The sequence below is a fragment of the Rattus norvegicus genome, chromosome 9, assembly GCF_036323735.1.
Source record: "Rattus norvegicus strain BN/NHsdMcwi chromosome 9, GRCr8, whole genome shotgun sequence".
In the NCBI taxonomy this organism is placed as follows: domain Eukaryota; kingdom Metazoa; phylum Chordata; class Mammalia; order Rodentia; family Muridae; genus Rattus; species Rattus norvegicus.
Window position 1 is genome coordinate 10,275,945 of NC_086027.1, and position 24,469 is coordinate 10,300,413.

General features: G+C 41.5%; 1 long non-coding RNA gene across 1 annotated transcript; it reads right to left on the bottom strand.

Annotated features, from left to right (window-relative positions):
• Window positions 1-5,129: 5,129 nt before the first annotated feature.
• On the bottom strand, window positions 5,130-16,226 carry LOC134480472 (uncharacterized). Its single transcript, XR_010054914.1, has 4 exons — window positions 13,377-16,226; window positions 11,038-12,657; window positions 10,194-10,377; window positions 5,130-5,922 (listed from the first exon to the last, which is right to left on the bottom strand). It is a non-coding gene; the product is annotated as an uncharacterized LOC134480472 (long non-coding RNA).
• Window positions 16,227-24,469: the final 8,243 nt, after the last annotated feature.

Consider the following 24,469-nt stretch of genomic DNA (forward strand, 5'->3'; position numbering starts at 1 on the left):
ACTTGAAGGTGTGAATAAGTCCCAGTGACTGGAGTAAGCTCAAACAGTCTGTGACAACAAAGAACTGACTGAACAGCCAAGAGACAAGATGCTCAACAGGACCATAGTTGTATCCCAGTAAGAAAATTTGAGTAATAAGGCTTCAGGTGAAAAGATAAATTACGAGGTCTAGGCCAAAAAGTTTTATCCTTTGCCCTGAGGGTTGCAGCCATTCTTTCAGCCTTTCCTGGCCCTCTCACAGGATAAGAGTTCTCAACTGGAAGGCACATAATATAGATATACAGACTACTCTTTGGGTACAAACTGATAGGCAATTTCAAGGCTTAAAGTCATTCTCTCTTTCTCGCTCACTGTCTCTCTGTCTCTCTCTCTGTCTCTCTGTCTCTCTTGCTCTCTCTCCCCCTCAAACACACACACACACACACACACACACACACACACAGCTTGACGCTGCACACACTCTGCATTCTTTTGTGCACTCTGCTTTTTTTTATTGCAGTTTTCTTTTCTCAGACTCCCATTCTCACGCACACTCTTCATACACAGCTCATACATATCTCACACACACCACATGCACTCTCCTGTCACTCACACACACAGTCTTCCTACACACCTCACATTCTTTCTTCACTCATTTTCACATTCTCTCCTCGTGCTCTCTCCCTGGCTCTCACATTTGTTCTCAGACTCGCTCTCTCATTAGCTCTCTCATTAGCTCCCTCATTTACTCTTCACATTCTCTCTCCACTCACTCTTCACATGCTCTTCTCATGCTCTCGCATTTGCAATCACATTTGTTCTTACATTCGCTCTGTCACTTACTCTCTCATTCACTCCCTCATGCTCTCTCTCATTTACTCTTCACATGTTCTGTAGCCTTTTTCTTGCCCCAGTCCTTTATTAATAATCCAGAAGCAGGTAGAAAAAAGACATTTTATAATCATTGCAAAATCAAATGCAAAGAATGACTACATCTCACCAAGAACTAAGAATTACAACTGTTCTCCAAAGTTTCAGGCTTCCCCTATACCCAGACCTGTGGCCAATATAATAATAATAATTGTAAACTTACCATTATTTAAACTTTAACTTTTTACTTTTATACTTCAGAGACCAAAGCTCCGAGGTCAGCTACCTGCACTTTCCTGTGAAGCTCTAATGATAAATGACATAGGCAAAACTGCCAGGCAGTGGCCAGAAAGAATCAAGGTAACTCTTAGCACAGTAATTCCACTAGCTTTCTGTTCCTTGCACACAATGACTCTCATAAGAGTTCCAGTAGCTTGACTTAGTTTACTAGTATATTATTTTATATATTCTATACTTCCATATCCAGTAACCAGTCTGAAATATTATGGAAAATTTATATCCTAACTTCAATAACTTTTTCCTTTCTTAGGGTCCCAATGTTGTCTCTAATTCATTTTCTCTTATTTTCTTCAAGCTATCTTTGCAAGTCAAACCTTAATCTGGAACTACAATTGTGCAGTTATTACATTTTTTCCAAGATGAGAACACACAGTATGCAACTGGGCCTCTAGGGCTGTGCTGTGCTGTGCCCCTATGCATCAATTTCCAATTGTCTAAGAATCATAACATCAAGGAACATCTAGTTTCACACAATTCACCAGAGCAGAAGGAGAAAGAAGTAGGAAAGTCAGATATAATACTATAATTGTGCACACCAAGGCCAACTGATAGGCAGTCACACACAAATGAAATCTATACAGCCCTTGTCCAGTGATAAGGTTAGGGAAATGGAAACAACCAGTTTTTACAAAGAGCTACTGCGGACTATTGAGATGTCTCCATCCAGGACTACTGAAGGCAGCCTCTTATTTCAGATGGTGGGTCTCGTGGAGGGATGTGTGTCCTGATACTCAGGGTTCCCAAAGCCACCCTACTTTACAAGAACCTGCTGCAGGCTTCTGACATGTCTCCATCCCGGCCTACTACTGGCAGTCCCTGTCATTGTATGTTGTCCTCAGCATTAGCCAAAGCAATCAGAAAACAAGAGGAGGTCAAAGGGATACAGATTGGAAAGGAAGAAGAAAATTATCACTATTGAGGACGATAGGACAGTATAATTGAGACACCCAAAAAGTTACACCAGAGAACTCCTAAGACTGATAAACAACTTCGGCAATGTGGCTGGGTATAAAATTAACTCAAACAAATCAGTAGCCTTCCTCTACACAAAAGATAAACAAGTTGAGAAAGAAATTAGGGAAATGACACCTTTCATAATAGTCCCAAATAACATAAAAATACCTCAGTGTGACTTTTATCAAACAAGTGAAAGATCTGTGTGAAAAGAACTTCATGTGTCTGAAGAAAGAAATTGAAGATCTCAGAAAATGAAAAGATCTCCCATGCTCGTGGGTTGGCAGGATTAAGAGAGTAAAAATGGCCATTTTTCCAAAAGTGACCTAGAGATTCAATGCAATCCCCATCAAAATTCCAATACACTTCTTCATAGGGTTAGACAAAACAATTTGCAAATTCATTTGGAATAAAAAGTAACCCAAAATAGCTAAAACTATCCTCAACAATAAAAGGACTTCCCTGGGAATCACCATCCCTGAACTCAAGCAGTTTACAGAGCATGAGTGATAAAAACTGTATGGTATTGGTACAGAGACAGACAGATAGACGAGTGGAATAGAACTGCAGACCCAGAAATGAAACCACACAAATATGATCACTTGATTTTTTGACAAAGGAGAAAAAACCATCAGGTGGAAAAAGGATAGCATTTTCAGCAAATGGTGCTGGTTCCACTGGAGGTCAGCATATGGAAGAGTCCAAATCATCCCCTGCTTATTGCCCTGGACAAAGCTTAAGTCCAGGTGGATCAAGGACCTCTACATCAAACCAGATAACACTCAAACTAATAGAAGCAAAAGTGGGGAAGCATCTTGAACACAAGGACACTGTAAAAAATTTCCTGAACAAAACACGAATGGCTTATGCTCTAAGATCAAGAGTAGACAAATGGGACCTCATAAAGGTACAAAGCTTCTGTAAGGCAAAGGACACTGTGGTTAGGACAAAATACCAATCAACAGATTAGGAAAAGAACTTTACTAATCCTACAACTGATAGATGGCTAATATCCAAAATATACAAACAACACATGAAGTTGGACTGTAGGAAGACTAATAATCCTATTAAAAGTTGAGGTTCAGAGCTGAACAAGAATTCACAGCTGAGGAATAGGGAATCGGTGAGAAGCACCAAAAGAAATGTTCAACATCTTTAGTCATAAAGGAAATGCAAATCAAAACAACCCTGAGATTCCACCTCACACCAGTCTGAATGCCTAAGATAAAACACTCAGGCGATAGAAGATGCTTGCGCGGATGTGAGAAGGGGAACACTCCTCCATTTTTGGTGAGATTGCAGACTGGTACAACCATTCTGGATATCAGTCTGGAGGTTCCTCAGAAAATTAGACATTGCAATAGCTGAGGACCCAACTATACCTCTCTTACACATTTACCCAAAAGATGCTCCAACATACAACAGGGCACACGCTCCACCATGTTCATAGCAGCCTTATTTATACTAGTCAGAAAATGAAAAGATCCCAGATGCCCTTCAACAGTGGAATGGAAACAGAAAGTGTGGTACATCTACACAATGGAGTACTACAGAGATATCAAAAACAATGACTTCATGAAATTCATAGGCAAAGAGAATGAACTAAGACATATCATCCTGAGTGAGCTAACCCAATCACAGAAACACACACATGGTATGCATTCATTGATCAGTGGATATTAGCCCAAATGCTGGAATTCCCCAAGATTCACAGACCAAATGAAATTCAGGAAGGATGACCAAAATGCTGATGCTTCACTCCTTCCTTTAAAGGAGAAGAAGAATCACTATTGAAGGGATAGGGAGGCAAAATTTAGAACAGAGCCTAGAGGAATGGCCATCCAGAGTCTACCCCACGAGTGGCCTATACATATACAGCCTTCAAACTAGATGAGGTCGATGAAGCTAAGAGGTGCAGGCTGATAGGAACTGGATATAGATGTCTCCTGTGATTCACAGCCAGATCATGTCAAATACAGTGGTGAATGCTAGCATCAAACCATTGAACTGAGAACTGGACCTCAGGTGGAGGAATTACACAAAGATTGAAAGAGCTGAAGGGACTTGCAACCCCATAAGCACAGCCATGCCTGCCAAGCAGAATTCCCAGTGACTAAACCACTACCCAATCACTATACAGGGACTGTGCCATGGCTCCATCTGCATGTGTATCAGAGGATGGTCTTCTTGGGCACAAATGGAATGGGCAGCCCTTGGTCCTGCCTAGGCTGGGAAAGTGGCTGGATGGTGACAGGAATACCTTATAGCAGAGGGGGAGGGCGATGGTATTCAGACTTATTTCTGGAAAACAAGGAAGGAATAACATTTGAATTCGAAATGAAAAATATCCAATTAAAATTCAACAACAACAAAATGGTGTTTAGAGCTTCAAATAAAAAAAGCCACAATCAGGAAACAGAGAATTGTATGCTTCTGGTTTTCTTCAAATATGCTCAGGGCCCTGGTCAGTTCTGGGCCCAGGCTGGACAAAGCAGGTTCCTGCCACTGACTGCTCCTCTATTCCTGTTTCCAGAGGCATCATGCAGATTAATATTGAGCCAGAGATGTGGGCAGAGCTGGGTAGAAGTGGCTTTCTGTCCTGTGGTCTCAGGATTATCTGCATTTCTGGGTGTTCAGCATTCTCTGCCATGGGATTTCGGTGCAGGATTCCCGATTGCTTTAATCTCCCTCATACCATGTTTATATGTCCTGGGACATATTACAGAAAAATTAATGTTTATCCTATTAATTTGTTCAACACTCTCATCCACAGAGTATAACTTAGAGGTAACTATATATTTGACACCAGGCATACACAGTAGGTAATATATGCATGATGAACTTGAAGTTCACAGAGTTGGGAACACAGTGAACAGTGACTGTGTAACTGCCTTTGAATCTCAGTCTGACTGGGAAGGAATTTTGATGCCCAGTCCCGATGAGAATGCAGAGATCCATCCCTCCCTGGTAGCTGTGGGACTTCAGAGGTTGATACCAGTGATCAATAAAGAAGGTTCGTAAGAGTGAAGAGTTTGAAATTACTCCTTTATTCACCAGAATACATCCAATTTACTTGATAGTAACCAGATGCAGGTAGTCAATATATACAGTCTATATCTTTATCAAAATAGAAAAGCAAATGAACAAAATAACAAGACATAAATAACAAATCTTCAAATGAATAGAAGGAAAACCAAAAAACCAATATAATCAAAACTCAACCAAACTTTAAATAGAGGAATTGCTCTAAGCATTCTTTTGCTGCTCCTTTTGCAGAATAGACTTATAGCCTGTGGCTTGCCTTGGAGACATAGTAGACAAGCAGTTATTGGTGGTAATGATCTTTTCAAGAGGAGTGGAAGTAGGTCTCTTTTGTTGGAGTAGGGGTATTAAGGAAGAAGCCATCCAATATTGAGTATAAATGATATTACAGACTTTGTCTCAAAGTCTTTCCAATGTTGTGAACTGATCTCCATGAAACTCTTCTGGATACCCATCAGGACAAGTACAAATTTATACGTGCACAGTCTTTCTGGATGACCAGCAGCTTTTGACTGATGTGCATCAGCACTTCTCTGGGTCCCTCCAAAAATTTACACTTGCTGGAGAGAGGCGAGGTGAAAATACAACATATTCAATCCAAAGAAATCAAACTAAAGGAGGAAAATGCAGTCCACAATTGCTATGGACATTACAGATGAGACGCAATAGTGGTGTATTTGCTGTGCACACTTAGTTCTCCTCCTGTAGCACTTCTCACCAAGGGAGATCTTGTCCTGGTATGTGTCATATTCTAGTTTCTGCTGGAGAATTTCAGACCTAGCAGAGAGAGGGAAAAAGATTTAGTGAGTGGTTGTCAATTCAGCTCTCCCTCTTACATCTGGTCTATTTAGTTGGACAATCCAGCATGACCTGTCATCTTAGTCAGTCCCTGCATCCCCAAGTGACATAGAGTACCTGGGCTTGGATTTATATCTCACCTTTTGAAACTGCTAGAATTTGAACTTTGGACAATGCACTGTACTGGAATTAAGAGAAAAATGAGCATATTTTCCCACTGGTACAGGAATATGATATTGACTAATAACCTTGTAGCTATGTCTGAATCTGAGTTCAAGAGAGGTATGAGCAACCTAGAATACCATGTAGATGCCTTCTGGAGAACATGCCTAGAATTGAGGTGAAAGTTCTGATTATGTTTGCAGTGAAGGAACCTGCCTCGGTTCCATTTTAATCACTGTACCTGCAAATGCACAGGGAAGCCATCTCACATCCAATCCATGGGAAGTGCACAGATCCTGTAATCACTGAGAATGTGCTCCATGCAAATCTTCCCAGCGTACACATGGACATTAAAGGTGATTGTGATGTAGAAAGAGAACAGCACCCCTGTAAGTCTATGGCTAGTGCAAGGCAGTTTGTGAGAGGACAGAAGAGAAAATGTCCTCAGATCTTTCCGGAGAGATCACAGTAAAAAAGGAGTAGAAAATACCAAGAAATCCAGAGGATCATATATATTGTTTCATGGGCAAAATTCACATGAACTGTACCAGAACAATACTCTGAGTAGCTCTTTAGCTGCCTGAGGTTGAAGCCATGTGGGTGGTCATTCACCCAAAAAGGGTATTTATATAGGGAAAGGATATTCAAATGGCTTCTTCCAGCCTGTGTTCCTACCTGAACATTAATGCTTAATGTAAAGATTCCCCAGGATACTCTGGAGGCATAAAAACAAATGTTGAGTGGGATATGTACATAGTGGCCAGAACCTTTAGACAGCTCAGTCAGTGATATGCTGTCCTCCCATAAACCGACATAGACTCAGGGTTCTTTCCCTATTACCAATCTTGCTTAGCAAGTTCCCAAGGCTGTGTAGAGTAGTCTTGTTTCCCAGCAAAGGATCATACATTGGTGAAGGACTAGACTCTTGTTCTTGTTCACTATTTCAGACTTTCCCCAAAGTGTGCAGCTACTTCTCATCGGAGCTGTCTTCACCATAACCTGAGTGACTTCAGGCCCAAAGCTAGAATCATAGGAAATCTCCATAACCAGGATCCAAATCAACAAATTTTCTCCCCGTAATGTGATTGTGCCACAGATATTTTGAGTGAGTAAGGAAAAGCTTGCATGGATTATCTCACACTGAATCGGAATGCATGGAAGGGCTCCAACCTACGGTACACTTTTACTCCTTGGCTGATGGACATCTGGATAGATTCTCCTTCAAGGCTGCTCTGGGACCACTACAACACTGATGCTCCCTAGTTGCAATTGTAACACCTACTCCTTGTTGTGGAATCACTGGGTTAACTAAAACGTCTGTTCCACTTTCTGAACACGGCTTCTCATAGGGCTACCTGTTCTTATATTCCCAGACCCATCTGAATTTCGTCATTTCTCCTAACCCCATTGAGGCTGAAATTACCTGAGAGAAAATGATGTTGATTAACAGCACTTGCAGAATGGTACACAGATAACATAGGGGAGTGCTTTGGATTATCTGTGCACCTAAAGGGGCTCCTGAAACTGGCCTGTTCTTGCACCACAGCATAGCTATCTGACTTTTGCTTGATGACAATGCAACTCCAAGCAAATCAAATTCTCAATGAGTAAAATCCAAGCCAACTCCCAGGGGAAGCTGTAGTTGCCAAGGTAGCTGGAAAGAAATGGTAGCAGGCAATGTGGAAAGCAACCTTGGAGAAGACACAGTGAGTGACACAACCTTCCAGTGGGCTTTCACAATTCACAAAGAACAGAGAAGCAACATAAACTCATGGATTTTCTAGAGAAACCTTGCCCTTACCTCCCAGTACTACATTCCTTTGATGTGCTCCAAAGGATTTCAAAGCAGATGAGTAGTTTTGCCCACAATCACTTGAAAATCTAACTTTAAAGGTGTTTTGTGTCCTCATTTTTGGGGGTTGCATTTCTAAAGGACTTTATTGTCCTGCTTCTACACCATAACAAAAAGAGACCTGCAAGCTCCAGGCCTGTACCATTTGTTACCACTGTGAAACAGGACTCACTTGAACATATTTCCACTCCTTCCCCACACTTCACAAGATAATTCTGTTATGAATTTTTTGAAAACTGAATAAGTTAATAAATTAAGTGTCCGTTTGCTCTAAACAGCTAGATGGAGATGCCAAATGACTGGGCAGCTGTATTTCATGTTTCATGGATGTAAAGTGAACTCTTAGAGAACGTTTCTCATGAAACTTGGAAATAGAGGGAAACACAGGTTCACTACTGCAAACACACACACACACACACACACACACACACACACACACAAACACACATACACCCTCACACACCCTCCTATATATAAAGTCCCATACCGAAAAGACTTGAAAAATCACCCAGCATTAGAAAAACACAGCATGAACATCAACATGCTCAGCCACTGCTGATAAACACACACACACACACACACACACACACACACACACACACACACACACACAGACATACAGAGATACACACTCGCAAGCACAAATGAAAACATTGCTGTTACGCAGCACATTTCCTGTTGAGTGAGGAATTAGTGGGAACAATGCTGTGTACAAGTCTCTTTGACTCAAGCAAGCTGTGCTGCCCTGGCCTGTACTCATTTCCACTTCAGGAAACCTTTCTATGCAGATACTTGCTGGTCCTACAAGTAAGTGACATGTTCTGCACAGATAGCCTAAACAACACATCAAATTCCCAAGAGAGAGATTCTAGGAAAAGACTCCATCAAGTGCTATGCTGACTCATCATAGGCCCCACTAAAACTACCCTGTTTCCTTCATAGAAGACCTTGGAAGCATCAGAGAAGACAGTGTCTCATGGTCATTTACCAGGAACTTTTCATCACATTAGATTTCATGTGATATTAAAACAACCTCAATGTCAGTCAGAAGGAGGCTAAAGGAATAACATACAGTGACTTTTCTAAAATGCAGCACTGTGTACAATATTGAGAGGGAATCTATCCTGAAAGAATGCAGTGACCATGATATAGTCATCAGAGCAATGTCAGAAGAGGGATGCACTCTAAGATTCCATGCAAGATCATGGTGAAGCCCATAAGACAAACCAGAGTCTTCCCGGGGGATACCTCAGTTCAGGTAAAGTGAAGAAATCTAATCCTTATTTTTAAAATAAGTGAATGGTTTAAGAATGTGTTGAGAAAATAAGAGAGGGGGCTCCACCTGGAACTGGACCTGTGATGCAAAGACTCGTACTTCCAGCACAAAACAGGAAGCTTCAGGTTTGTTGAGAGACCTAGGCTTAAAGGACTAAGTTGGATAATGACTGGACAAAATTGCTTGTCATTAACTGGCCTCCCCGCATGCTCCCTAAGATGCAGGTCAGCACAGCAATGTACCTTTCTTGGTGAGAATTGGGGGTACATATGGATAACTTTGTTCTTGAAGTCTCAAATCTCTCATGCCAACCCTCAGCCTTTGAGAAACATTTCCACATCCTTGTTCTTCTAACCAGCTTCAGGTTGTAAGGTCCAGATATGAACTCTCCAGGAGCACTCAAATAAGACAGGACTGACATGCTGCTCCTCAGGCTCTGTGGTTACCCAAGATCTATGAAGCATGAACTCACCATCTTCATATAGAGGGGGAGGGGGGTGGAACAACAAAAGCCACCACAAATGACAATGAGAACCATTTCTTTGCCATTTCCACCAGGCTCTCCTCCTTGAAAACTACATACTTCCTGGAGTCTCACACAATCCCTGAAAAGAAAATGAGCTCCAGGCTTTTTCTTCATCCCTCAAAGCCCTGTTCTAGTCTAAAGAGGGACTCCCACATAGCACCCTCCACACATAATGGCATGTAGTGCTGTGCTGTGTGATCAACCTATCTCCCTTAATAAACTGCAGATTCTCGAAGAGCAAGAGCATTTGCTTTCCAAACATGCAGTTTCCTGAAAAGGCGCTATCTCCACAGAAAGCCTTGTAAACCATCACATGAATGAACACTTGGATGAGACCTAGGTCAGGACATGGATCAGTCAATAGACAGTTACATTGGTTTGTCTATGTTTATGGTAAGACATGAGGACACCCTGACCCTGAGGCCTAACCCTACCTGCTGTTGCTTGGCTCTGGGGTCACAGATGTTCATTCCGGCCTCTTCGCAGAACCTCTTTATCTCCTCAGAGGATGCTGGCAGTTCAGTCTGCTCCACCAGCTGTTCTTTCTTCTCATTCAGCAAAATCTGTATATTGTTCTCCAATTGAGTTTGTTCACGCAGGAGCTGTGAGTGCCTGATGCTGAACCACAAACATAAATGGTAAATCCCAGGCAGCTTCTATTTGCCTGTCACTCGTGCAAGTACAATTATCCCTTCAAGGGTCCTCATCCCCAGAAATCCCCAGACTAGAAGAACATTATACATGTTAGCACCAATTAGAGGAGGTCAAATCCAGAGGACACATTCCACATGAATCAAAGTATTTCTGAAAATCCTGACACTAAGACAGTTTATATAAACCAAGGTAGAAGAAATGGTCCATAAGGGAGCTCATATGTCCATAGTATGCTGAAATCATCTACAAGTAGAGGTCAAATGCCCTCTGAGGGAGGATAGAAGACCCAATAGCTCTACAATCTATCCATGTGTTTCTCATGGATCATAGACATCCTGTCAGAGTCCTAGAGATTCAGAGTTGATTGATATTCCCATCATGGTGCAAACCTTTTCTATCTAGAGGATCCTTAATGGGGAAAATAACAATTGGAGGGTCTTCTACACCCTTCACATGTAGGAAAACTGAGTCCAAGAGCTACAAATCTAAGACCCTTGCCACAAGGCATGCTTCTTGTTAAGAGTCAGACACTACAGAACCAGAGCCCTGACTTTGGTTCAAAGTCACACAGGACAGAAGTATTCCCTGCCTAGTGCTGTGTTCTCATCTCTGTCAGCGACTCACCGGTAAGAACTGTTCACTTGTATGAGCTCCTTGTACCTCTCCATGGCATCACTTATTGAGTTGGTCATCATTTGCATAGCCATCATTCTCATCTCATGTTCGGATTGAAGTACTGGCAATTCGACATCCAGCCTGGGTTAGGTCATGGCCAAAGGAACAAATAACGTTTTGAACTCATGATTTCAGAATTAGGTGAAGTGTAAATAAAAAATATATAATAAAAAAGTTCAAATTCAAGGAATGGTGGAAGGGAAGAAAGTGGCAACCTCAAAAACCAGACCAAAACCCAACAGTGAGACTCAATCCACAGAAAATATTTCCATGTAAATAAGCAAACATTTGTTTTGAAATAAGGACTCCTTGGAATCCTGGGAGATATGGTTCTGCAAAAACTCACTATATAGGAGTGGGCAAGGCTGAGACCGGCCTATTTGGGAATAACAACGGTCAAGACCACAGTGACCATTTCTAGGTCACAATAAACAATCCCTGGATGGTTAAAAACATAAAAAACTAAAGATCAAAGCAGGTGACACAAATTAGGTGAAATCAGACTGTTCTCTCGATTACTTAAACTCAGTATGCAACACATACTTGCTCCTTCAAAGTATTTGTACTGGTTAAGTTTATTATCCTGGGCACAGGACAACAGAGCCACGGGACCAATTGGAGGGACCTGACCTTCAAGAGCTGGCCAGGTGAGCATGATGGAATTGACTAGTTCAGGAAGAAGATTCCTCCAGTCTGTGACACAGTTTGGGCCCAAGAGAAAGCTGTGATGACATTTCTCTTGTTTTGAAAGCAGGTATACTCAATCCTTGGTTTCTATCGTTACATGAATTCCCAGAGGGCATAACTAAGTTTGACAGGGAAGAAGATTTATAGCACCTCCTCCCCTCAGGAGAGTCCAGTGTGCCACCAAGGTATACAGAAGGAGCAAAGTGCTCTGCTGAATATGTGGGCCTCCACATACTCATCACTATCATGACCTGCAAACTGTTGATCAAAAAATCCTCAGACCCCATCGAAGGTCCCAGACGTCCTGATCCTGAGTAAAACACCACATATACTTCCACATACATACATACCAACCCATATCCAAAAACATGTAGAATGCCAACTACATGCATGGAGGTGCCATAGAATCAGTGTATAATGAACAAATTCAGAGGAAAGAGTGATGACATGCAGGCATTTCATTCACACACACAGTTGCAGCAAGTGTGAGCAGGTCCTTCCAGCTGCTGACAGAACCAATGCCTCTCCAACCACCTCAGGCTCAACTACAAAACAGGTTGACCCTAAACACACAGCACCTAGCTTATCTCACAAGCCAATGCATGCCAAGGCTCTTTAAAATCCAGGATGAGAGGTGAAACTTCTCGTGCTATGAGGAAATCTGGGGTTAGCAGAGAGAGAGAGCACAAGTGAGTGAACAGGTTACTGGGCATAATGACTACCTGTGGTCCCAATCATCATAGATATAAAGGTCCAGGATTTGATAAAGTTCATCCCTCTCGAATTGACACTTCTGGATTTCAAATTTGAGTTCCTCCAGTTCCTTTAGACGCTCCTCTTGCTGACTGATGACATTTTGGGATGATGCCTTCCTACCAAAACCTGTAGATAGATAAACCCAAGTGAATTTGCATATTTGATGGCCCATGGGAGGAAAAGACCATTCTGAATCCCAAAAGGCACTTGAGGAAGAGGAAATGATAGAGACTGGGTGAATCCCTGAAAGAGCAAAAAAAGCTATTTTCAAGCTGGACTTTAAGCTATGTCCCTCTTCCCAACCTCTAATGCCATACACATGCCACACTCACTATTACAGGAACCTTCACCCTGAACAGTATAACCTGACTGATACATAAACATCTGGGACATTGTTATCTCATATCAGATGTGGTGCAGTTAATCCTGGAGTTCATAACACTTAGCACCATCAAGCTCTAATCATGTGTGTTCCAGACCAAAGTGTGTGAGAACTCAATTCATGACGAGGGGTGCATCCTTCCTTGTTCTCACCATCAGAGACTTGTGTAACCTACAGTAATCTAGAGGATGAAGTGCTTCAACTCCCAACCATGGATGGTCACATTGTTAATCTCACAGTGCCTCCTCCTGCCATTCATTGACACTCACAGTTAAAAAGATTCCAGAAAAGAAACTGAAGGATTACCACTTTCTGGCTTTCTCTCAAATTAAGGATGAGGAACTCCTGACTCTTGGTTTGCCTTTGAGAAATTCCAAGGCTCCTGCTTGTAAGGCTTAGTCTTAGAAGGCACATGTCAAAAGTACCTCCTTGAGGATGTTCCCCAACTCTGCCCAGGACTCACCAATCCTTCCCCAGAATGATTTCCTCCTTCCTGTTCCATTAGAGAGGGGGTCAGCTTCCCTCTGACCTGGTGTGTTCTCTCCTTGATCTCCCCTTTTCTTCCAAAATAGCCTGAGCAGCTGGCGAAACATGTCTGTTTGTGAACCCAAAGGGAACTGAAGGAATATCCCAAAGGCAGTTGGTGTCACCACAACACTGGTGACATCACAGAAGATTCTAGGGATCTCTTAGATACAATAGATTGTCCAGTGAAGTGCTTACTGATGATGTCACTGGAAAGTTCTATGGCATACCTACTAACCAGCTTTCCCCACACTGATGAATTTCTGTGGGGACCCTTTCCTCCAGTCGCTCATGTGTCACTGGGAATACCATTGGGCAACCTCTATTTCAAAGCTAGATATTTCTTTCTGCATAATTGGAAGTCAACAATGCTTTTGCTGGGGAGAGTTGCTTACAACCCTGAATTGGAGAACAGATTTTTCTTAGCACCCAAATCTCTAGGGACCAAGGAGGAGGGAGATTTTTCTTAAAAGTAAATCTACTACTCGAGACAATGCATGTGAAACATGTTTCGATTCCTAAGGTTTTCCCTTTTTCTGGAGGCCAATATATTTCTTCTATACCTCTGAGTGTATAAAACCTGGAAATATTTGCTTACTCTGCAGTCCTTGACAGCTGACATTGTTTCCATTTACATATCCATGTATTTCACAAAATCAATGGTCTATAATCCTATTTTTTTGCAATACAAACTCCTTTTTCTTGGAAACATAGGGATCAACTACAGGGCACATATAAAATAATAAATTTCTGTCCCTTTTATATATTAAGAAGGACATCCTCCCTTTCTCAAATATAACAAGACAATTAAATTGGACATCAGTGAGCAAATGTCAACCTGGACCTTGTGTTACTACATTGTAACCACATAGCCATCCCTTCTCCATTATCATTCTTCCTGAATAGTCAAGTCTAGGCATGAGAATATTGGGGGCTGCACCATGATCTTTTACTTCTAGCAAACATAAGAATCAGGAGGATGGGAAGGGAGTGGAATGGCCTGAGGTCAGGTTGAAGCTCAATTTTAATGGGTCCATAAGTTCAGGAGGGTGTCCATTTGGCAGTGTGATATATGGATTCTGTCTTCTTATCCTAGGTGTCATAATTCCACCTGGATGTGTGCTATACTGCCACCCCACCTCACAGATGTAAGGGTGAAAATCATGTTTGACGTTTCTGGGAATATCTCTGTCTTTTACTACCATCTGGAGTTATACCACATCACTATGCAAAGCTCAGAACAGAGGGGTGCAGATGTGCACGCCTTAGAAGTTGAGGATCTTTTCTTCTGATTAAGGCACTTATTTGTCTTATGTAATTTTTCCCTTGCTCTTTTACTAATGGTGGCTGACTTCTTTCCTGGCCTGAGGTAAACTGGAGTCCAATCTTTTGGATTACCTAAGCTTCTATTTTTGAAATGACAGGCCCACCAAGGGTCCTACTGCATACAGAAGGTGTGAATAAGTCTCAGGGGCTGGAGTAAGTTAAAAACATCTGTGACAACAAAGAACTGATTAAGAAAAGAAGAGCCCAGCTGCTCATCAAGATCACAGTTGTATGAAAGTAAGAAAATGTGAATAAGGCATCAGGTGAAAAGATAAATTAATTAGGAGGTCACAGGCCTAGAAGGGTTATCCTTTGCTCTCAGTGGAGCTGCCATTCTTTCTGCCATTCCTCGTCCTCTGCCACAGGACCAGAGACTTCCCCAAACAACTGGCTGGCCTTGCTCAAAGACCTGACAGGGCTTCTCCCTGTAGAATAGGACATGTAGAGTCCTTGAGGACTCACCAAGAGGTCTCCTCCACACAGGTTCCTTGTTGTCAAAGGGAAATGGTCCTGCAGAATCCTGCCATGGCATCAGGAATTTCAACCTGGCTGCTCTTGGTCCAGCTCACTGGGTGCAGGCCTGAGGCCAAGAGGTATCTGGGGAAAGAAGCAGCATGCACTACCTCACAGCTCTCTCTTTGTTGGATGCAACTGCTAGTACTGTGATAGGATTTTTGTTTCTTTGTGTGTTTATTAGAAATACCTACAAAGCTGATTAAACTTGTAACATGCCTTCATACCCAGAGTCCAGAATGTTTTTACATCGTTGTTGTTCCTGTTTTATGTTTGGATTTTGTTTTTTAATCTCCTCAGGAAATTTCCCTGTGCTGAGAATGTTAATCACAAGCTCAGGAGGGATCGATTGTTCAAGTTAGGCAAACTTTTGTTCTCACCATCCACTCCACAGATGATGCCATTACTTACTTTCAAATAAGAAAACAGTCATAGAGAAGTAAATTAACCGGTAAGCTATCACAGAAGAAACACATCATGATTGTGGAATGGCACCCCAGTATTTGTATTTCCTAAGTAATTTTTAATTTAAACTTTTTTATTGGATTTTTTGGGTACATTTCATTTTTTTTAAATCCTTAAAGGTATATTTTATTCCTCTTGTCCCATTTACAAGGTGGAATTTCACCCATGATTGTTAGTCCAGATGGTTTGGTCAATGGCTTAGACATCACCCTGGCCTAGTTTCCTTGGCATAAGCTGAGTTAGAAGCAGACTCAAAGGTTCAGGACCAACAAATAATGAATTCCACTACATCTGGATCCCTAGCCTCACACCCAGGAAGGGACTGGATTTCCATTCACTATTTAAAAAAAAAAGATGCAGTTCATTAACATGTAAAAAAATTTCTCAAGTATATTAAAGTGTTTACCATGGTCATACAGTTTTTCAAATACCTGGCATTCATCTTTTTCCAAATCCTAAAATTTCTTTCTTATTCACATTTTCTTTTTTTAATTATTTCTTAGTATTATTATCATTTTTTAAAATTTTAGTTTTTTTAAAAGATATATATTTTTATTTACATTTCAAACGTTATTCCCTTTCCCAGCTTTTGCTCCATAAGCCCCCCTACTGTCACCCACACACCTATGGTCACTTGATTTTTGACAAAGGAGCCAAAACCATCCAATGGAAAAAAGATAGCATTTTCAGCAAATGGTACTGTTTCAACTGGAGGTCAACATGTACAAGAATGCAGATCAATCCATGCTTATCACCCTGTACAAAGCTTAAGTCCAAGTGTATCAAGGACCTCCACATCAAACCAGATACACTCAAACTAATAGAAGAAAAAGTGGGGAAGCATCTCGAACACATGGGCACTGGAGAAATTTTCCTGAACAAAACACCAATGGCTTATGCTCTAAGATCAAGAATCGACAAATGGGATCTCATAAAACTGCAAAGCTTCTGTAAGGCAAGGGACACTGTGGTTAGGACAAAACAGCAACCAACAGATTGGGAACAGATCTTTACCAATCCTACAACTGAAGAGGGCTTATATCCAAAATATACAAGGAACCCAAGAAGTCAGACAACAGGGAGACAAATAACCCTATTAAAAATGGGGTTCAGAACTAAACAAAGAATTCACACCTGAGGAATGCCAAATGGCTGAGAAACACTTAAAGAAATGTTCAACATCTTTAGTCATAAGAGAAATGCAAATCAAAACAACCCTGAGATTTCACCTCACACCAGTGAGAATGGCTAAGATCAAACATTCAAGTGACAGCAAATGCTGGCGAGGATGTGGAGAAGGAGGAACACTCCTAAGTTGTTGCTGGGATTGCAAACTGGTACAAGCACTCTGGAAATCAGTCTGAAGGTTCCTCAGAAAATTGGACATTCCACTACCTGAGGACCCAGCTATACTTCTCTTGGGCATATACCCAAAAGATGCCCCAACATATAAAAAAGACACGTGCTCAACTATGTTCATAGCAGCCTTATTTATAATAGCCAGATGCCCTTCAACAGTGGAATGGATACAGAAAATGTGGTACATCTATACAATGGAATATTACTCAGCTGTCAAAAACAGTGACTTTATGAAATTCACAGGCAAATGGAGGGAACTGGAAAATATCATCCTGAGTGTGGTAACCCAATCACAGAAAAACACACATGGTATGCACTCATTGATAAGTGGCTATTAGCCCAAATGCTTGAACTACCCTAGATTCACAGAACACATGAAACTCAAGACGGATGATCAAAACGTGAATGCTTCAGTCCTTCTTTAAAAGGGGAACAAGAATACCCTTGGCAGGGAAGAGAGAGGCAAAGATTAAAACAGAGACTGAAGGAACACCCATTCAAAGCCTGCCCCACATGTGGCCCATACATATACAGCCACCCAATTAGACAAGATGGATGAAGCAAAGAAGTGCAGGCTGACAGGAACCGGATGTAGATCTCTCCTGAGAGACACAGACAGAATACAGCAAATACAGAGTCGAATGCCAGCCGCAAACCACTGAACTGAGAACAGGACCCCAGTTGAAGGAATCAGAAAGGACTGGAAGAGCTTGAAGGGGCTCGAGACCCCATATGAACAACACTGCCAAGCAACTAGAGCTTCTAGGGACTAAGCCACTACTCAAAGACTATACATGGACTGACCCTGGACTCTAACCTCATAGGTAGCAATGAATAGCCTAGTAAGATCACCAGTGGAAGTGGAAACCCTTGGTCCTCCTAAGACTGAACCCCCAGTAAATGTGATTGTTGGGGGGAGGGCGGCAATGGGGGGAGAATGGGGAAGGGAACTCCCATAAAGAAGGGGAGGGGGAGGAGCTAGGCGGATGTTGGCCCGGAAACCGGGAAAGGGAATAACATTCGAAATGTAAATAAGAAATACTGAAGTTAATTAAAAAAAAAAAACATGCAGTTCATTAACATGTAAAAAATTTCTCAAGTATATTAAAGTGTTTACCATGGTCATACAGTTTTTCAAATACCTGGCATTCATCTTTTTCCAAATCCTAAAATTTCTTTCTATTTCACATTTTCTTTTTTTGATTATTTCTTGGTATTTATCATTTTCTAAAATTTTAGATTTTTTTAATACATATATATTTTTTATTTACATTTCAAACCTTATTCCCTGTCCCAACTTTCGGTACAGCAGCCCCCCTCCCGTGCCCCTCCAACATATGTATGGTCCCCCAATCCATGCCACTTAGAAACCCCTTCCCGGACATTCCCCTGCACTGAGGGTCCAACATTGTTAAGAACAAGGGCTTCCCCTTCCACAGGTGCCCCAACAAGGCTATTCTCTCCTACATATGCGGTTGGACCCCTGGGTCAGTCGATGTATAGTCTTTTGCCAGTGGTTTATTTGGTTGGCATTGCTGTTCTTATGGGGTTGCAAGCCCTTCAGCTCTTTGAATCCTTCCTCTAATTCCCATAAAGGGTGTCCTGTTCTCAGTTCAGTAGTTTACTGCTAGCTCTGACGTCTTTATTTGACATGCTCTGGATGTGTCTCTCAGGGGAGATGTATATCCGGTCCCTTTCAGTAAGCACTTTTTAGCTTCATCAATCTTACCTAGTTTTGATGGCTGTATATATATGGGCCACATTAGGACAGACCCTGAATGGCTGTTCTTTCGGTCTCTGCTTTAGATTTGGCCTCCATATCCCCTCCTATGGATATTTTTGTTCCCCATTTTAAGAAGGAGTGGGAACATCTGCACTTTGGTCATCCTTCTTCTTGAGCTTCCTGATATCTGCAGATTGCATCTTGGGTAATTCGAGGTTTTAGTCAATATCCACTTATCAATGAGTGCATACTGTCAACGAGGGGTGTTGAGTACCTGGGAGAGAATGGGGGACTAGAGACTCGAAGAAGCACTACAAGACAAGAGTCTGATCAAGGTGACAATTTTATTTTTCTCCAAGGCTGAATTTGTACCATAAATGGGTAACAGAGAGAGGGGGGAAGTCAGAAACATTTACCCACACCAAGGACACAATATTCGTGTGGTCAGGGAATCGGCTGATGTTGACAGGTTGTCAGAAAGGTCACAGGTTTGTCATATCTATTAGTCAGCAGGATGTTGGTTTTTCAGAAAGGTTACAGGTCATGACATTGGATATCTTAACGTCACACGTTATCATATGATTTTTCATCTTGACCAGCACATTTGTATTAGTCTTCTGCAGCTGGCTGGGGATTTTCCATGAACCCAGTCATACTTAATGCTAACCATAATAATAATATCAATAATGGAGGGATTGGAGGCCATCGCTCCCAACAGCATACCAAGTGTGCTTTTCTGTGATTGGATTACCTCACTGTGGATGATATTTTCTAGTTCTTTCCATTTGCCTATGAATTGAATGTAGTTATTGTTTTTGATAGCTGAGTGGTACTCCATTGTGTAGATGTACCACATTTCTTGAATCAATTCCTCCGTTGAAGGGCATCTGGGTTCATGCCAGCTTCTGGATATTATGAATAAGGCTGCTATGAACATAGTGGAGCATGTGTGTTGTTGTATGTTGGAGCATCTTTTGGGTATATGCCCAGGACAGGTATAGCTGGGTCCTCAGGTAATGGAATGTCCAATTTTCTGAGGAAGCCCCAGACTGATTTCCAGAGTGCTTGTACCAGTTTGCAATCCCAGCAACAATGGAGGAGTGTTCCTCTTTCTCCACATCCTCGCCAGCATCTGTTGTCACCTGAGTTTTTGATCTTAGCCATCCTGACTAGTGTGAGGTGGATTCTCGGCGTTGTTTTGATTTGCATTTCCCAGATGACTAAGGATGTTGAGCATTTCTTTAGGTGCTTTTCAGCTGTTTGATATTCCTCAGCTGAGAATGTTTTCTTTACCTCTGAACCCCATTTATTAACAGGGGTGTTTGGCTCTCTGTACTCTAACTTCTTGTGTTTTGTGTATACTTTGGATATTAGCCCTCTATCAGATGCAGGATTGGTAAAGATTCTTTCCCAATCTGTTGGTTGCCTTTTTCTCCTACTGACACTCTCCTTTGCCTTACAGAAGCTTTTCAGTTTTATGAGGTCCCCCCATTTGTCGATTCTTGATCTTAAAGCATAAGCCATTGGTATTTTCTTCTGGAAATTTTCCTTAGTGCTCATGTCTTTGAGACTCTTCCCTACTTTTTTCTATTAATTTTAGTGTATCTGGTTTGATGTGGAGGCCCTTGATCCACTTGGACTTAAGCTTTTTATAGGGTAATAAGAATGGGTCAACTTGCATTCTTCTACCTGTTGAACTCCAGTTTAACCAGCACTATTTATTAAAACTGCTATCTTTCTTCCATTGGATGTTTTAACTCCTTTGTCAAAGATCAAATGACCATAGGTATGTGGGTTCATTTCTGTGTCTTCAATTATGTTCCACTGAGCTGCCTGTCTGTATGCCAATACCATACACACTATTGCTCTGTAATACTGCTTGAGGTCAGAGATGGTGATTCCCCCAGAAGATCTTTTATTGTTGAGTATAGTTTTTGCTATCCTGAGTTTTATGTTATACCAAATGATGGTAAATTGCACTTTCTACCTTTATAAAGAATTGAGTAGGAATACTGATTTTGATGGCATTGAATCTGTAGATTGCTTTTTGCAAAATGGCCATTTTTTACCATATTCATCCTGCCAATCTATGAGCATGGGAGATCTTGACATCTTCTGAGATCTTCTTCAATTTCTTTCTTCAGAGATTTGAAGTTCTTGTCATACAGATTTTTTACTTGCTTGGTTCAAGTAACAGCAAGTTATTTTATAGTATTTGGGACTATTGTGAAGTGTGTCATTTCCTTAATTTCTTTCTCAGCCTGTTTACCCTTTGAGTAGAGGAAGGCTACTGAATTGTTTGAGTTAATTTTACACTCAGACAGTTTTCTGAAGTTGTTGATCACGGTAAGTAGTTCTCTGGTGGAATTTTGGTGTTGCTTAAGTAGACTATCATATCATCTTCAAATATTACTATTTTGACTTCATCCCTTCTAATTTTTATCCCTTTGACCTACTTTCATTGTTTGATTGCTATGGCTAGGACTTTAAGTACCATATTGAAAAAGTAGGGAAAGAGTGGGCAGCCTTGTCTAGTCCCTGATTTTAGTGGGATTCCTTCAATTTTCTCAGTTTAGTTTGATGTTAGCTACTGGTTTGATGTATTTTGCATTTTCCTATATTTAGATATGGGCCTTGCTCTCAGCTGAATGGTTGGCTGCAAGCATCTGCCTCTGTATTTGTCATGCTCTTTACCACACTCCTTTGAGCAGATCACCACAGAGCAGCGAAGATGTATTGTCTTGGAGTGATGATGTATAAACAAATAGATGATTTCTTAATTCCTAATGATGGTTCTATAAGAATTCCTTTAAATAGATTAGTAATTTTAAGCTTTTATAATAGGACTGCTATTATGTTTTCTCTGGTAATCAAAATTGCATTGAGAACCCTGCCATTCTTAAAGTGTCATGAGTGAATTGCTTCTGCAATACCAAGCAGGCATTTACAAATTATAGCCCATCCTAAGAGGGTATAAACCAATTAACCAAACTTCATAAAAAGAGAACTAATGATTTACTATAGGTGCAAGGACTGAACTAAATAATTGACTGGATTTTCATATAGGTAATTTCACTTATTCTTTTCTCATAAAAATTACAGCTTTTAACTCTCCATGAATGTGCAGAGCCAGTAACAGATGGTGACAGTTTATCCTGAGGATTAACCTTCATGGATATGCATGTAAACATTCTCTGTCGTAAACTGATTATCCAACTTATGATTTGAATTCCTGTGCAAACTTGTGGTGAACTTTTCACCATGTGTTGCTGTGTTCAGAAAGATATACAAATGCTGAGGAGAAAGAGAGAGAAGCTTTTTAGACAGAACTGAACTGAAGAGAACAGAACTCAAGAAGAACTTAGAAGTAAAGGCATAGCGTTGAGAGTAAGGCATTGAGAGTAAGGAGATTATTGTGTCATAAGAGCAAGAGGAAAGGAGATAAGAAGAAGAGAGCCAGGAGAACCTTCTAAGTCAAACTTTATGGAGGCAAACTTTTGTAGAAACTTTTAGGAAAACTGAAGAACTTAGAAATAAAGGTTAAAATCACTGCTCTTCAGCCTTCAGCGAGGCTCACTGGCTAGCCTCTGTTCTTCAGTCAGGCTCACTGGCTAGCCTCTGCTCTTCAGTCAGGCTCACTGGCTAACCTCTGCTCTTCAGTTAGGCTCACTGGCTAGCCTCTGCTCTTCAGTCAGGCTCACTGGCTAGCCTGTCCTCTTCAGTCAGGCTCACTGGCTAGCCTGTCCTCTTCAGCTGGGCTCACTGGCCTATGGGGCCCTAGCACATCGCTTATCCATCTGCTCATGACTGCCTGACCACAATGACAACCTGGCTGCACTGACTTCTTAAAGTCATTCTCTAGAAAGAGCACAGGAAACCAAAGACAAACACCATAGGGACCTTTTCCATTGGCTTTGCTTAAGCTTAAGTACTTTCATTATTTCTTTAAAAAAGTGAAATATAATTTCTGCTTTTCACATGGCCAAGAGAGCTGAGCAGTAGTCATTGCTTTATGGAATTTGGTGCGAAATCAAAAGATTCCTTTATTCTATTACGATGTTATCTGTATGCTGTACGATGTATCTTTAGAAAACACAACACCAAATTCCTAAAATCTAGATGATTTAAGACATCAGCTCATGGAGAAACTCGGGCCTGGTCGAAAGGCAGGGTGGGAAGGACACGTGTGCCCACTCCCTGGGGCAGACAACACTAGGAGGCGCGACACCGGGAGGCGCGAGGTGCGGAGCTCCTGGCTCTGCCCACGCCTGTCAGTCCCTTCTCTGGGCTCTGCGGAGGCCAGGGCGGCTTCTTTGGGCCTCCAGGCTCACCGTGACCAACCCGAGGCCATCACAGCCGGATTTTCCAGGTGCCCCAGGCTGGAGGCTTGGGCATGGCGATTGTGGTTGCCACTCTCCTAGGCTGGCTCAGCAGGGCACAAGCCACCACCTGCTGTCCTCACCTGAAATCATCCTGACAGGGCTGAGAGCTCACATCCATCAGGCGAGCCTCAGGGCACGGGGCCATGGTCTTGGCTCTGCACCTTGTTGCCAGCCCCTCACACATATTGCAGCATCACACATATGGCTCCTTCTACCAACCGCCACCAATTACCATTTGGACATTCCATCACAGTGTTCTCAAGAAGAAAGATTGCTAACAAACACGAAAAGAATGAAATTTAAAATCTTTTTTATCAGATTGGAGAGATGGCTTGGTGGTTAAGAGCGCTGCTTCTCCAGTGCTCCCAAGTTCAATTCCCAGCAACCACATGGTGACTGACAACTATCTGTAGTGGGATCCAATGCCCTCTTCTGTCTGAAGCTCTCTTCTGACATGCAGGCACACTCGCAAAGTGTTCATGTACATAAATAAATAAATCTTTAAAAATAAAACCTTCTAATCAGTTAATATATCTACATCTAGAAGCTAGAAAAGGGTTACAGCAATATTAAAAATAATTCAGAAATGGTAAAGGGATGTACGAGAGTCACAAAATTCACTGGGCAAGATGGTGTATGCCTGGAATCCCAACACTCACAAGGCTGAGGTAGGTGGATTGCCTTGATTGCAAGGCTAGACTAAAGTGTGAGAACTTGTATTAGAAAACAAAACAATTGGGGAGGGGATGGAGAGAGAGACAGAGAGACAGAGAGACAGAAGAGACAGAGAGACAGAGAGAGACAGAGAGGGAGACAGAGACAGAGGGACAGAGACAGAGAGAGACAGAAACAGAGAGAGACCTCGATGTCATTAACTGCACTGATGACAAGCTACTGAAGAATGTGAATGTCTCCTACCAAGCACTGAGATAATGCCAATGACAGAATGGGTTTCTTATTAAGATATCATAAAATGTAGATGGAAAATTAAAGGAATGTATAATAATTAAAAGAGAAATCAGACATTGGAAAGCCTAAATTTAGAAGACTGTATATGTTGAAGTCCTAGGGGAGGGGATGGGACGATGTGGGGGAGAGAATAATCAGAATAAATTATATATGCATATAAAAGATGTTAACTAAGAGCAACCAATTAAAAGAGAAAAGCAGGTTTATTTTACAATGAAATTGAGTTCCCATATGACACTATGTAACATTTTGTAAATTGATTATATGAATTATCTGCAATAAAAAATTAATTGT